Source organism: Zalophus californianus, chromosome 9 (genome assembly GCF_009762305.2).
Source record: "Zalophus californianus isolate mZalCal1 chromosome 9, mZalCal1.pri.v2, whole genome shotgun sequence".
NCBI classification, from domain to species: Eukaryota; Metazoa; Chordata; class Mammalia; order Carnivora; family Otariidae; genus Zalophus; species Zalophus californianus.
The window spans coordinates 78,032,345-78,048,537 of NC_045603.1; the positions used below are offsets into that span (position 1 = coordinate 78,032,345).

At 40.3% G+C, this 16,193-nt stretch overlaps 2 long non-coding RNA genes across 3 annotated transcripts; both read left to right on the forward strand.

Annotated features, from left to right (window-relative positions):
* The first annotated feature begins 1,737 nt into the window (after positions 1-1,737).
* Positions 1,738-5,302, forward strand: LOC113923030. The gene is made up of 3 exons (XR_003520147.1): positions 1,738-1,854; positions 2,018-2,251; positions 5,254-5,302. It is a non-coding gene; the product is annotated as an uncharacterized LOC113923030 (long non-coding RNA).
* Positions 5,303-5,377: 75 nt separating this feature from the next.
* On the forward strand, positions 5,378-11,472 carry LOC113923029. Of its 2 annotated transcripts, XR_003520146.2 has the most exons (4): positions 5,378-5,429; positions 7,083-7,132; positions 8,032-8,594; positions 8,771-11,472. It is a non-coding gene; the product is annotated as an uncharacterized LOC113923029 (long non-coding RNA). The 2 variants fall into 2 exon arrangements; XR_003520145.2 differs by having other exon boundaries at positions 8,032-11,472.
* Positions 11,473-16,193: the final 4,721 nt, after the last annotated feature.

A 16,193-nucleotide genomic window follows, 5' to 3' on the forward strand; every position in this document is an offset into this window, starting at 1 on the left:
TTCACCTCACTTCCCCTCTCATTGCATGCAGGCTTCTGCTTAAAGGTCACCCTCTTAGAGAGGTCTTTCCTGAATTCTAGAACCTGTGAAGATGAATTTGAGTTAGAGCTGGCTTCCCCTATTCTGAGGTTGAGGCTGCATGGGATCTTGCTTATCGGCTAACAGTATCCCCATCATGTGCCGAGACTAGCGTGGCCGGGAAACATGGTCATCACAGATCCATCTCAGGTGCAGGCTGTGAAACCCTTTTTTTTTTTTTTTTTAACAACACTGTTCAGCAGCATGTTTTGAAGTTCCTTTGAGCTAGTAGGGATTCTATGTGGAGCTGAATGCTGGAAGGTCTTCTACCCAAGCTCTTAGCATTCAGAAGTCATACATCAAAACATGGTCAGAAAAAAACCCAAAAAACAAAAAAAACCATGGTCATCATATCATTCTGAAAATTAAGTTTCTAAGAAATGAGGACCTCTGTCAAGCCACATAAGCACATCTAACAGTCTTGTGGAGTCACCTTTGCAGGCAGAGCAGAGATGGACTTCTCCATGTCGTCTATGAAAGTGTTACCAACAGTGAAGACTGCTGAGAGCAAGACAAAATGAGCCCAAAGTAAAAATAAGTCATCTGACATCCAAAATTTGACAAATAGGCAGCCACGTTCAAATCCTTTTTTCTCTGGGATACAAAGTCATAATAAAACTAACAGAAAAGAGAAAGAACTGAGAATGAGGATTTTGAACTCCTTTATTCTCAAGTAGAATGAGTGAATATTGACTGTGGAAAGATCGAACACAAATGAGAGCGTCTTCTGATCAAGTTTTAGTTTTAAAAACATGCTTTTAACTTTGGAATGTTTATAGGTAAGTGTGTTTATCTAAAATAAATCACGTCCCAGTGAAGCTCCTAAAGTTACTACAATGCTAACTCATTTAGTACCAGGCATGACTAACTCGTATCAGCTTAATAAGTCTTGGCAGCACCTAGGTGGAAGAGATGGAAAGAGATACTATCACAGTTTATAAACAAAAAGGGGGAACAACTAAAGTTACATGAATCTGTTCACACTTGAGAATGCCAAGAGTTTTTTTAAGTTACAATGCAGATCTTTGTGATAATTAAAAAATAGACACAAGCTGCCTTAGTTTTCATTCATCGGTACAAATGAGGTGCGGTTTCTGCAAGTACAGGTGTGCATGGCAGGAATATACACATGCCCCACATGTCAAATGCTAGCTCGGCTCATGCAGGTGAGCTGTGTAAGAGGGAAAATATTCTGGGTGCTGTCCTCAAAATTTATGGAACACAGACTCCAGAAAAAGCCTCTATCACCATGAAGTCAGCAGTCCAAATATAGGCCATGTGACGGGGTGGACCCCACAATCAGATTCAAAGTAAATTTTAGGGGTTCACCCAGAACTATAGTTTATAATTTAGGAGGAACTGGAGTGTCTTGGTTTATCTCAGATCTTTCTTCTGGAACCTCCACCTAAGCAGTGCTGATTCACTGTAATGGTATTGGTCCTGAAATATTTTCCTTGAAAATATACATGACTTGGAGAAATGGGTGATTCTGAAAATTAGGACAGGGAAAATCCAAGATGAGCCCAGAGCATCTTGTAAATGCAAATAAGTAAGGAAAGGAAAATAAAACAAAACAAAAAACAGAAGGAAAGTTTGGTATTGAGTAACCTATATTCTTAATAAATAGCCCAGGCAAGTCTAAGGTCATTCTGAGCCATATTTTGAAAGCAACAATGGCTCCACTATTTTGCCTTTTGGTAAATAGATGAGGGGTATGAAATGGTGTTTTTTTCCAAGTTAAAGGTCAGATTGACTGCACTACTATGAGCTTCTAAGGTAAGCATGTCCTTACACTGAGCTGAATTGTGTTATTTCTAGACTATTTACACATAAGTGATGCTCCTTGCAGCTTATCAGACTACTGAGTCTATCTTTAGGTAAAGAATGTGCTACTAAGATAAGCAGTGGAGACTAATGTTTGGCAATGTATGTGTTCCAGGGACATATGGCTATGGTTATATTCCAGGGACTTCTACAGGAGCGTGGTCCTGTCACCCTGGGAGCTATGACCCTACCCTAATAAAGCAAAAGGAATGAGTGAGCTTACCTTGGCTTTGTTCCATTGTCAAATTTCTCCTTTTGCTGGTTCTGGAATTTTTCTATTTCATCATTTATTCCTTCATTCTAGTGAAGCATGTCCCCGTGAAGTCTCTTGAGAAAGAAGGGATGGAAGGTAAATAATTTTTAAACTCAAAACTCAACTGTCTGGAAATAATTTTTCTTATACCCACATATTTGACGGATAGCTAAAAAATTAATTATTTTAACCTGTAATTACTTAATGATAAGGTTAAAACACACCTCAGAATTTTTAATGCATGACCTTGCTGCCTTTCATCTATTAGTTTTACTAGACTGTAAGTCATGCTATTCCCTCTCTTTTCTCTATGACATAATTATTTCTCTGGAAGTCTTGAGGATCTTCTCTTTATCCCAAGTATTATATAATTCATGTTGTTGGTGTGCCTGGGTGTGGGTCTTTTTCACTCATTTAGTTGGAATCTCATGCCTTTTGTTCTGGTACGTTTTCTTCTTTTATGTCTTTAATAATGAACTCTATTTTCTCTGCTGTCTTCCAGAATACCTAGTCATTAACTGTTGGGCCTCTAGAAGTGATCCTCTAATTTTCTTACATTTTGTCTCCAATTTTCCATCTCTCTCTCTCTTTTTGCCCTACATTTTTTTTTTAATTTTCAAAAGCTTTTTCTTTTTCTTTGTTCGTTCCCTTTTTATAATACCCTAATCTTTTTGATAGATGCAATATCATCTTTTATTTGTCCAAATATGTTTAACAAAGTTGTAGTTTTAAAGTTATCTTATGTTTTCTGGCTTGTCATATTTCTTTCAAGTTTATTATTTTCTTTCATTTGTTTTGATCTCCACTTTTCATTTTTACTTTTCATAATGAGTCCAAATGGTGAGCTAATCATTTAGGGGACCTCCAAAAATCAATATCTGTAAGTCTTTTCTTTGGAGCTATTCCTTTTCTCCAAAGAAAAAATTTCACCAATCTTCTGCAGACGGTGAGGTTGGGAATGAGGTATTGTTGGCTGCCAGCATCCCAAAGGGGAAAGATGAGACACCATTCGCTAAAGAACGTTCCACCTTGTCCTTTTTTCATTTGCATGTGATCCTCTTTCTACTCTTCTTGCTTCTCTCATTCTCTTTGTGTTCTCTGCTTTATATCTTAAAAATTTCTTTACTTTCATGATTTGACCTGTAATTACTTAATGATGGTCATTAAGTAATGATGACATTAACATGGTCATCAACCATGTTTAAGATTCTTAGCTTCCCCTTGTGCCACAGCGCCAAGACTACAAGAGACTTTCAATAAACGTCAGCTGAATGGGTGACTTAGAATCACAGACATATAAATGTGAAACAACAGGAGGGAACATTCTATTCTTTAAAACTTTTGTTTGTCAAGAAACATCAATTTTTCTTCAAAAGTAGTAGAACTTTTCTATTGGAGATGAGTTGTTTTCCTGTCACTTTCTGCACAACAGTTCAAATTTAGAATTTCAGTCATGTCCCCTGATCCCAACCATGGTTAGACTGAGAGCTCCTCAAGGGCAGGCTCATGCTTGGCTGCTCTTTTGGCTTGGCACATAGGAAGCTCCTAAAAAAAAAATATGAATGAAATTTTCCTTTAGATACAAATGAACCTGGTCTAAACTGTTCTTTTTTTTTTTTTTTTAAAGATTTTATTTATTTATTTAATTGACAGAGAGAGACACAGCGAGAGAGGGAACACAAGCAGGGGGAGTAGGAGAGGGAGAAACAGGCTTCCCGCTGAGCAGGGAGCCCGATGCAGGGCTCGATCCCAGGACCCTGGGACCATGACCTGAGCTGAAGGCAGTCGCTTAACTGACTGAGCCACCCAGGTGCCCCTAAACTGTCCTTAATCAACGTCTAGTTCAGTAGCTTGGCAACAAGATAGAAGAATCAGCAACAGAATCAGAGTGACCAGTGGCCCAGGCAGACCAATGAGCAGGCATTTTCAAACTAGTATGTCAGCTCACTTTTATTTGGAAGAGAGGTGAGATTGCACATCAAAGGGTGGGATAAGAGAACCAGGTGGTGGTGCCTCTTTTGGCCCCAAACTTGCAAAAAGAGAATTTGGTAAAAGAGAGAAGCTTTACCAAGCTCCCACTTTGTAAAAAGAGAGGCTCTGCATAAAGAAAGCTTTGCAGTTAACTAGAATCCTTTGTAAAGTATTTCAGACACTCTTTATTGCATAAACATGCTCTTATAAGTGGAACAGTGCGGCTGGTGGTGGTGGGGGGAGTTCTTATGGCTTACCCATGTGACTCATTTGGTTCTCTGCCTAAAAAGAGTTCGCATATGTTTGATTTTCTCTATCTCATTATGCTTCCAGTCTCTTTTAGATATTCATATCCTGGGTAATTGCTCAACAAGTATTACCCTTAATTGAACTTTAGTCAATGTATATCTGCATTGAATTTTTTTTCTTAAGTTGGGAAACTGTTGTTGGAGAGAAAGAAAGAAAAAAGATGTTTGCCTTCATAATCTTGGTGGGGTCATTTCCACAGCAATTCTATCCTTATAGCCTGTCTGGGTAGAGTCTCAGTCTTAACTCAGCTTTCTGGTGACTGAGCAAATACCAATTCAGTATTGTGGCCCTGCTTAGAATGATCCTAGTGGTGTTATCACAAACATTCATGTCTTTGACTTGGTAACCCTTGGCAAAGGCAACTGTTGGCTTACCAAATGAGGTTTCTTTGGCCTAGAGTGGTGGTCAAAAATGAGACCACATTAAGTTAATTAAGCAGCAGCTCTAAAAGTGTTGCATCCAAAGCAGATTTCAGATTTGCCCTTTGAATACTGGACAACTTTGGAAGCAGGGATTTGAAATGTGGAATTTGAAATACATGTGAGTAGTGGTTTTGTCTTCCCAACATAATGCTAAACATGGTTTCATTTCATTTTCTTGATATTTTCACCTTCTCTATAGACTTCACACTCCTCATACATGGTGCTTAACCTAAACTACGGTTTGCCTTAAGCAGTCACTATCTCAATGTCCGTTCCAGCAACTTGTGGATGTTTAACAACCTTAGATGAATATGGCTATATTTGCTTGCACATCAGAATGTGTTATTACTTATTACCTATAATTCTTTTTTCTTTTTCTTTCTTTTTTTTTCTTAGAGAGAGAGAGCGCAAGTGGGGTGTTGGGAGGGGAATGGAGAGGCAAAAGGAGAGAGAGAATCCCAGGCAGGCTCCACGCCCAGCATGGAGCCCAATGTGGGGCTCAATCTTACGACCCTGAGATCATGACCTGAGCCAAAATCAAGAGTCGGACGCTTAAACAACTGAGCCACCAGGTGCCCCTCTTTTTTTTTTTTTTTATCCTATCAATCTTCATTACTATACCTAAAACCATCTTCTCTGGATGTCTTATTTGTTCTTTTCTTCCTAGAATATGGATCAGTTTAGGTCTTTCAGGGTCTAAATTGCAATAAAACACTCTAGAAGGCAGAAATACTATGTTTATTATTACTACAATGTCAAAGAGTGATATCTACTTTTCACTTATTTTAAAATTTAATTTAATTAGTTTCATTACTTTACCTTTATTTTTTTCCTTGTAATATAGCTTAGTGGAACTGCTACAGACTTGAGAGTGAGACAGAATTGAATTCAGTTTATGAATCTACCATTTGTCTTGCCTTTGTGACCTTGATTGAGCTAATTAGTCTTTCTCAGCTTAAATCTAAGGTATGACCAAAAAACTGATTTCACAGAATTGTGATAAAGATTCTATGATAAAGCGAAACTCATCTTACTAATCTGTAATTAGATTTTGAATATATTTTATTAATTAGGTTAAGTATTTCTCAGACTTCATTGTACACTAAAATCACCTGAGGCACTTTAAAAAAAATACAAATGCTTGAGCCTCAGAGATTCTGATGCAACCAGTCTGGGGTAGGAACTGGTGGTGTTTTTTTAAAGCTCCCTAGGGGATCCTAAGGTGCAGCCAGTGTTAAAAACTGTTGGATGAGAGCTCAGTGAATGTTAGCGATCATTGTTCTAGAGTGATAATAACTAACTTCTTGGGAAACTTAAAATGATAACAATGCTTCAGCCACCATGAAGAAGATGAGAGTCTCTGAACCACAAAAGCAATCTGTTCATTCTCACTTATCCTTGTGGTTAGCAGTGCTGGCTTTCCCTCTTTCCTCTGTACCTACAAAAGCCCTTGTGGTTTTGTAGGTTCTGCGGAGAGAGTAGAGATCAGTGTTCTTAATATCAGTAAGAATTCCTTTTTTTAAAGATTTTATTTATTTATTTGACAGAGAGAGACCCAGTGAGAGCAGGAACACAAGCAGGGGGAGTGGGAGAGGGAGAAGCAGGCTTCCCGCTGAGCAGGGAGCGAGATGCGGGGCTCGATCCCAGAACCCTGGGATCATGACCTGAGCCGAAGGCAGACGCTTAATGACTGAGCCACCCAGGTGCCCCAAGAATGTTTTTAAAACAAATTTTTTTTAGTAGTTATTAGAGATATTCTACTATAGTGGTTTAAAAAATCTGATGTAAAATTAAAGGGAAAATCTATTTTAAATTAGTAAAAATAATTATTACATATAAATTTATAGATACATCATACAGAAATTTTTAAACACCTGATTTTTTTAAAAATAAAACTTCAAATGAGAAATAAGTTAGAAAAACTTTGGCATAGGTACCAAAGAAAGTTTAAAGCTATTTTGAGATAAGCGTAAGTCAAAAGTTCTCTATTATCTTTTTTGGAAGAAACTGCAAAATGATGGTTTTTGCTTTTAGCTTTAAAAAAAGCAAATCTGTAACTCTCATAGCAGTTTGTTACTAGTATTGGGGGATCCATCATTAAGCTATTCCATACTTAGAAAGTAACTCTAGAAAGTCGCAGTCAGAGCAAACATTTTCACATGCTAACAAAACCAGAATAGAGGTAAGGCCACCAGGGATGAACAAAGGTTTGATTTCTTTTGTAGCTTTTCCAGAGGTTTGACTACAAGAACTACTACACAGGACTATGTAGAAGGTAAATACATTATTATTTTCATTATTATCAATAATAATAAATTTATTCATTGCACTGAAGAGACTACATAAAGAACCCAAAATAACTATTTAAAGGAATTTCTGCAATGTTTGGAAATGTAAAATAGAGAGTTTGCAAAGAGGTATTTTTTCCAGAACACACAAATTCACATCAAAGACATACGATATATTTTTGTGGGTTTTCCATAAAGTGCAACTAACATATAGCCCTAAAATATTCGGTCCTCTTCTTGAGCACCTAGCACTTGCCAGACGCTGTGCTAAGCACACCATCTTATTCAATCCTCACAACAATCTAACCGTTATTATCCCCGTCTTACTGATGAGAAAACTGAGGATCAAAGAGTTAAAGTCCCCACTAGTCAAAGTGTGGTTTAGGCGCAGCAGCAACCCTACCTGGTGGCCTGTAAGACATGCACAATGGCAGGCTGTCCCCCAGAAACACTGGATCAGCATCAGCCTTTTAACAGGATCTCTAGGTAATTCTCTAAACCGGTGCTACTATTCTCTAGTAGCACCGGTTTAAGTAGGTTGCATTCAGACACCAGCCACGCCAGGACTCAGTTTAGTCAGTGCTGGTATAAAGCAGACTCTACAATGTGTATCCTAGGAAGGTCAATGATAATACTATTCTATAAATTAGAAAACGTAAGACTGGCACAGGCATTGTGCAGGGCACACATAGGTCAGCCTTACGTGAGGGAGGGTAACTGGGGTTGCAGGCCCTACACGTGTGAGCAGGAGTGGACTCCGTCCACAGTCGCAGCAATGGGGCCCTCCACCCTGACTCTGAGGAGCTCTGAGGAGCACACTGCGTCGGTTTTCCAACGGTCCCATGGGCACCCACCTCAGTGTCTAACCTCTCTCCACTCCACACAGGTAAGGAGGCACTGTCTTTGATGGGCTCAAAGGAGGAAGTGTCCTCTTCTCTTTCTGTGGCTACCATTGCCACAGCTGAGACTCTGACAGGAGCCCAGTGGTAGCTCACGCTCCTGTAGCAGGCGAGCACCGCTTGTGGCTTTCCTTGGTTCTTGAACACACCTCTCGCTGAAGTTCTCCAAACCCTCACAGAGCCAAAGCCAAAGCCCCCCTTGTTTATGTCTGGGAATCCCCACAGGTATCTCCTGTGTTCAGAGGTGAGTCCTGTCAATAGCCACTTGGTGCCCTCTGTTCTCTTTTTCCTCCCCCAACTTGTCCTCACACCCTAACCCCTTCACTATGTCCAGAGTCTGTTCTTCATCCAGTCACAACTGTGGCTTCCCCTGAAAACTTGTCTCCGCCAGGTGGCCGTCAACACAGTGTTCCCAGAAGTTCTTTGGAGCTAAAGGCACGCTATAAGTTGTTCAGTCTGTGAGAAGGACACTGTCCCTCAGGGTCCTCCTCTGCACATGCCTCTGGAGCTGACAAGAAGGTCCAAGTCACACGACCATGTGCCAGCCCAGGTACCCCTCAGCTAAGACTGTACTACTGGGCATGCTCCTCTGCCTGCTCCTTTCTTCCCGTACAACACAATTTGTTGACGTCACTGTACATGGGGGCTTTGTGTAGTGCCCAGTGTGCAACCGATGCTTAATAAATATTGATAGTTTTAAGTGGATGATTAATTCTCTCTCCGTAGTTCCTCATGCAAATTCTGGCAGGTCTGGCCACCAAGTCACCAGACGTGTTGGAGCCACGTCAGTGAAGACAACGAAAGCTCTCAACGGGACACCCTTCCATTAACAAGGAGGATGGATTCTACAAAGACTGATGTTATTACAAATTGGAGAGGAGGCTGCTGTGCTCCTTCCTCTCCCTGCATACCTGTGTGAGATATGGCGTTCCCTGCCTCTGTCCCCTGCAGGCCTGTAGCCGGTAGCTCCTAGGAGGCTGCCTCCTCTCCTGAGGCACTTCACTTACTGATTCTGAAGCCCCGTGAAATTCAGGCCCAGGCCTGGCTTCCTGGCTCCCAGGTGATGTGGTCCTGTGGGGCTTCTCAGGGCTGCCCCAGCCACCTCCTTGCTGTAGAGGCCCCTGACCTGGCACCAAGGAGTTGGGACTTCTTCCAGAGACACCCTATGTTTGCCAAGGAATCTCTAATCTTAGGGGATATGTGAATCAAGACACCAGGGAGGGGAGACTACACTAAGTACTGTAAAATTAATTATTGGATTTAATTTAATCATAACCCCTTTGTGAGATAAAACATTTGCAGATGAAGGAGCTGAGGCTGAGGTAAGCGCGTTAATAAGTTAGGTAGCTAAGAAGTAACAGAGTTAATATGTGGTACAGACTGGATTAAAATTCATATCTGGCTGCCTCCACATCTGACCAGAGTCTTTTACCAAGTGTAGACATTTGCGTGAAGGGGTGATGGGCTCTATCTCCTGAGAGGGCACGTTTGTGAGGACGACTGCACTCTGCCTAAGCCACCGGTAGGTGACTAGGTGCTTAACTCAGGGAAATGAGGTACACGCTCATTTCCATTACACCTATGGAGGCTGTTCAACAGGTTCCTTTATAGATGGGTGAAGACTAACTCCCACCGAAATGCTCAGCAGGTCCCTGCTGTGGGCAGCACCAGGACGTGGCACTTCACTGTCTCTACTTGACAGCAAGAGACTCAACCTGAGAGTGGGCTCTGTGAATGGTGCTGACAGAGAATGGGCTGCCTCTGCCAAGGGAGGCCCTGCCAACGAGAACCACCACCACGGCCTACCCGGGAATCACCCGCCAACGACAGTTGCCCAGGCTGAGAACCAATTCCTCTCTAGGGGCCACAGGGCAGCCGTGCGTGAGCATCACCCCTGGGAGACAGTTCAAGGCCACCTTTGGGAGCCCAGATAACGTGTAGCCGGGGGAGACCTGGCTCCCTTCACCATTGCCAGCCTGAGTCACATTGGTGAGGGTGGAGTTGGTTGATCGTTCAGGAAACTCCTCACCGAGAATGAGAAAGAAATTCCCAAATGAAAAACAGGCAGGGTTAGAGGCACCGACACTGAGGTTTGGGGAGCCTTCTGCCGAGAATTTCAGTTCTGACTGGATTCCTCAGCTGGGGAGCACCTGGAAAGAGGGGTTACCTATGTGCTATCATTGGCCATTTGCTTTGGGACATCTGGCCAGCAGTTTCTTCCAGAAAGCTCTCATTTAAACTTTGGGGGTCATCATCATGGTGCAATGACTCCCTCCCCAACTCCCTTCGAGCTGCTCTTACCTTTCTGGCACCACCATCTTTCTGATATCTATTTTTGAGGTGTATCCCAATTCCCTCCTGAAATTTCTAGATCTTTCTCTGAAGCTCTCGCCTTGCCCTTTATTTTCAAGTACTTTTCTGGGAGTTCTATTTACATGACTTTGTGTCAGGGTCCCCAGACTCCTCTCAGTCACCTGGGTCTGCCAACGCATGCGGGCCATCCTGTTATCCCTGTTTGGGTCTGGTCTTGTCGCTCCCTCCATGTTCCCGCCATGTCCCCGCTGCCCAAACACTTCACTCTTCACTCTCACACAGAAACACCCTCAGCAATGTTGGCATATAATAAGCTACCTTTTTTCCAGGGCTTGAGAAATTCTCTAGGAAAAACTTAGTCATGTGTGGAGGCTTCTTAAACCCTATCATTCTGCTGAGTTTCCAGGTAATTACTGCTAACGGCACTGCTTGTGGCCCAAGAGCAGCCTCAGATTCCCTTCGTCAAGCAGGCCAAGAACATTCCCATGGCACTAGGCAGAGTTTCCGAGGGTGGGAGGTCACTGCCAATCCTGTCCTAGATGAAATGTGCCACAAAGTGCTGGTTGTCCCACGGGCTTGGTGTGGAGCCTGGGTGACATAGTGTGCCGATGCTTTAATGTATATTAACAAATACAGCACAATGCCTGGCCTCCCTTCCATCTGCATTATGTGCCTTTGATGCTAAGTATGTTTGAATTCCTCTCAAGTCGTTGTTGACATGCTCACGTGCTTCCACTCCCTTGTGGTCAGGTGGCCCTATAGAAATAATTCTTACGAATTGGATAAATCTTTGCAAAGACTTTTTGCTTTATGGAGAGAGACTATTTTTCTTAACAAATGTCATTTTTAAAGTTTATGGGCACCAGAGTATTCAAGTTTCTGAAGTTTTCTTTTCCTAATTTGTTTTTCTTTTTCTTACACAAAAAGATTGCTGGAAATATGTACTGAGTTCTCAGTAAGGGCAACATTCCCCTATATTCTCAGATGAATACGCTACAAATTGAATTACATTTTTTCCAGTAAAATTATTTCAGTGATTTTTTTAACTAAAATTCTTTTCTTTTTTAAAAGATTTTATTTATTTATTTGAGAGAGAGAGAGAGAGAACAGAGGGAGAGTGGGAAGGAGAAGCAGGCTCCTCACTGAACAGACAGCCCAATGTGGGGCTCGATCCCAGGACCCCGAGATCATGAGCTGAGCCAAAGGCAATCGCTTAACCGACCGACTGAGCCACCTGGGCACCTCCCACCCCCCTCCCGTCGCCTTTTAAAAAGATTTTATTTATTTATTTGAACTAAAACATTTTCTCATTACCGTCATGAAATGTTGTACATACCCTTTCTTTTCTTGTTCAGGTTCACCGTTTTGGTTGAGAGTAAAAGACTATATATTCATGCTTAATGCTGAATATTCTATTGCAGAAATTCCAGACTCAACAGTTTTAATTATTCTTTTTTTGATTCACTTTAAATTTGAAAATAGAAAACATGTTCTAAACTGAAACAGCAACTGAATATATGTCATAAAAGGGTGTCTGAGAATGCCAAAAATTGCAAAAGAGCCAAGAAGTCTTTATTATTTCATTATTTTAATCATTTAGTCATTTAGTTATAGCAGACATATATAAGACAATAGTTATTAGGTTTAGAAATAATTCTTTTTCCCTAAATTGGGACTATTAATTTTTGTCCAGCTTTACTGAGGTATAATTGACACATAGAAATTGGATATATTTAAGGTGTACAACATGACGATTTGATATACATATACATTGTGAAATGATTACCACAAGCAAGTTAATTAGCACACCCATCATGTCACATAGTTAACATTTTTGTGTGTGTAGTGAGAACACAAGATTTACTCTCAGGAAATTTCAAGTATGCAATACTGTATTTTTTACCATAACTACCCTACTGTACATTAGATACCCAGAACTTATTCATCTTATAACTGGAAGTTTGTACCCTTTGGCCAACATTTACCTCCTTCCCCCATCCCCAGCCCCTGGCAACTACCATTCCACCTTCTGCTTCTAAGAAGTTTACTTTTTTGGAATTTCCACATTAAGAATGAGATTATACAGTTTTTGTCTTTCTCTGTTTGGCTTATTTCACTTAGCATAATGTCCTACAGTTTCATCCATGTGGTTGCCCATGGCAGGATTTTCTTATTTTTTATGGATAAATTATATTCCGTGTGTGTGTGTGTAATCACATCTTTATCTATTCATCCATCAATAGACACTTAGGTTGTTTCTAGATCTTGGTCATTGTGATAAAGTTATAATGAACATGGGATTGCAGATATCTCTTCGAGACTCTGATATTATTTCCTTTGGATATAAATCTAGAATGGGATTGCTGGATCATATGGTCACTTTATTTTTATTTTTTAAGGAGCTTCCATATTGCCATATTTCCAGAATTCCTAATAAGATGTAACAATTTACATTCTTACCAACAATCTATGAGGGTTCTCTTTTCTCCATACCCTTGCCAACATTTATTATCTCTTGTCTTTTTGATAAAAGCTACCCTAACAGGTGTGAGGTAATATCTCATTGTGGTTTTGGCTTGCATTTCCCTGTTGATTGGTGATGCAAGCGTCCTTTCATGTCCCTGTTGGCCCTTTTGTTGGCCAAGTACCTGTGTGTCTTCTTTGGAAAAATATCTATTTGGTTCCTTTGTCCACTTTAAAACTGAATTTTATACACATATATAAAATTATAAATCTAATTAAATTATATAAATGTAAATATAATTATATATATATATTTACTATTGAATTGTATATGTTCCTTATGTCATCAGGATAACCACTGTTGAGATCTGCAAATATTTTCTCCCATTCTATGGGCTTTTTCATTTTGTTGATCCTTTTCTTTGCTGTGCAGAAGCTTTTTACTTTGATGCAGTCCCACTTGCTTCTCGTTGTTTCTGTTGCCTGTGCTCTTGGTGTCAGATCCAAAAAAAAATCATTGCCAAAGTAAATGTCAAGAAAAATTTTCCCTACGTTTTCTTCTAAGAGTTTTATGGTTCCAGGTCTCATATGTAAGTCTGTAATCCATTTCAAGTTAAATTTTGTGTATAGTGTAAGATAAAGATCTAATTTCATTCTTCCGCATGTGGATATCCATTTTTTCCAATATCATTTATTGAAGAGACTTTTCTTTCCCTATTTTGTATTCTTGGCATCCTTGTCAAAGATCAGTTGACTGTTTAGCAGAGTTGCAGGATATAAGATCAACAATCAATATACGAAACTCAATTGTACTTTTATATATTAGCAATGAGCAATCCAACAATGAAATTAACAACACGATTCCATTTATAAAGAATATCCTGGTGAGGAGGAAGAAGGGGAGAAGAGGGTGGGGAAGAGAGAATGAGAATATTCCTCTAAGAACTGAAAGAAGTTTAGGAGAGTGGTTTGAAATAGAGTTATACAGGGCACAGGGGAGTGGGTCACAAATTCCTTGCAAACTATATTAAGAAGTTTGGACCTTAGCCTGATAGTCAGTAGAAAATATTGGAGGGTTTTATGTTTTTAAACAAGGAAAACAACAGCATTTCTGTTTCAGAAAGATCATCCTGGCCACAGTGTGGACTGGAGAAAAGGCAGAACTGGATTTAAGGAGATAGTTTGGATGCTGCTGCAGTAATCCAGGCAGAGGCAGAGTTAGAAAAACTGGAAAGAAGTGGTCAGATTTGAGGGCTATTTTGAAAGGTAAGTAACCTGAAAATGATTACATATAGAAAGCAAAAGTATGACTCAATAACAAATATTCTCAGTGTTTTTTCATGAATACAGAATTTCCTGAAAAAGCTGCCTAGATGGGCTATGAAAGTTCTAGGCAAGGTCTTATCACGGAAATGTCCTCAATCTAATTTACCTGGCCACTTGCTAAGTACAGTAGATAACTACTACTGTGCAGATACTACTATGGGTAGGAAACGCTTCTATCAAGGGGCAAAAACTCCAAGAGCAAGATGAAATTATGAAACTGGGCCATGTTTTTTTTAAATTCTTGCTTATTTGCTCATTTATTCATCCAGTAAATATTTATTGTGCCAGGAATTATTTTAGGCATTTAGGACACAAGAATGAACAAAACAATAAGGTCTTCTCTTTTTTTAAAGATTTATTTATTTGAGAGAGAGAGAGAGAGAGAGCGGGGATGGGACAAAGGGAGAGGGAGAGAGAGAATCTCAAGCAGACTCCCTGCTGAGCATGGAGCCTGAGGCAGGGTTCCATCCCAGGACCCTGAGATCCTGACCTGAGCTTAAACCAAGAGTCAGTCACTTAACCTACTGAGCCACCCAGGCGCCCTGACAATAAGGTCTTCTTACTGTAATGAAGCATATTCTAGTGGGGACAGAAGCACAATGAATAGGTAAATAAATGAGTAAGGTGATCTTAAAGATTCTGAAGTACTTCAAAGGATACAAAGTTGGAGAGGTAGTTGAAGAGAGTGACTGGAAAGGGGTTCCATGAATAAGGTGATCCACAGAAGCTTCTCTGAAAAAATGGCATCTACACAGTGATAAAGGGGCTCACAAGGCATCATTACATTTTCTAGTTGTAACAAATAAAATATTTAAAATACAAAGATGGGTTTATTTTCTACTTAAATCTAAAATAACAGCATGGTGGGCACCTGGGTGGCTCAGTCGGTTGGGTATCCGACTCTTGATTTCAGCCCAGATCATGATCTCAAGGTCCTGGGATCGAGCCCCTTGTTGAGCTCCATGCTCAGCAGGGAGTCTGCTTGAGATTCTCTCCTTCTCCCTCGGCCCCTCCCCTTGCTCACATGTGCTCTTTCTCTCTAAAATAAATAAATGAATCTTTAAAATGAAGAATAAAATAACAGCATGGATAGAACCAGTGAATTATTTGATAAGTTGAAGCAAGCTAGCTAGGATGTTTTTTCTTATCTTGAATTTTTTTCTAAAAATCCCCAAACTGAGAATAATAGAAAGTAAGTACGGCTGACCACATCCAACTTATGATCAATCTCTGTCACTGATGTCTAGCCTATGAGAGAAGATCAGATGCTTGAAGGGATGATTTGAGAGTGCCAATACCATAATGAGTTGTAGGTCAAGGGGAGAGCACCCCTCCCCTTGTGGAGTTCATGGCTTTTGTCAGCAAAGGGTAATTAGAGGTTTTTGCAGGTTATTTTTCAGAAACAACTTTCCAATCTTCTATGTCTCTGTTTTTTGGAATCAATAATATTGAGGTAACTGAGGAGCTATTTTCTGGTTCTGGAAAGTGGAAAAACTAAACAGGAGACAGAGCCTGTTTGTAGTTTTGTAATCCTGGAATTCATCCTGTAAAGGGAATGCCCAGGCAGAAAGAGTCCTTTGCCCACAGCCATCCCATCTCTCACCTTCTTGGAGTTCGTGTTACTTTCCTCAGTCTGTTGGCTCTCCCAGCTCTGGAGTGGTGCCGTATTTTCTACCCCTCCGGTGACTTGTCTCTAGCACCCCTTTGACTCCTCTCATCTGCCTGAGGCTTAGGGCGACTGTTTTCCAAAATGGTTCAACCATTTCACATGCCCACCATTAGTGTAGGAGGGTTCTGATTTCTCTGCATCCTTACCAACACTTGTCACTCTCTGTCTTTTTCAATATAGCAATGCTAATTGTTGAGAAGTATCTCTTTGTGGTTTTGGTTTGTATTTCCTTAATGACTAATGATGTCACAGATCTTTTTTGTCCATTTGTATTTTTTTCTTTGGAGAAATATCTATCCAAATCCTTCACCCATTTTTAAATCAGATTATCTGGGGTTTTGCCGTTGTTATTATTGAGTTACAATTGTTTCCTGTGCA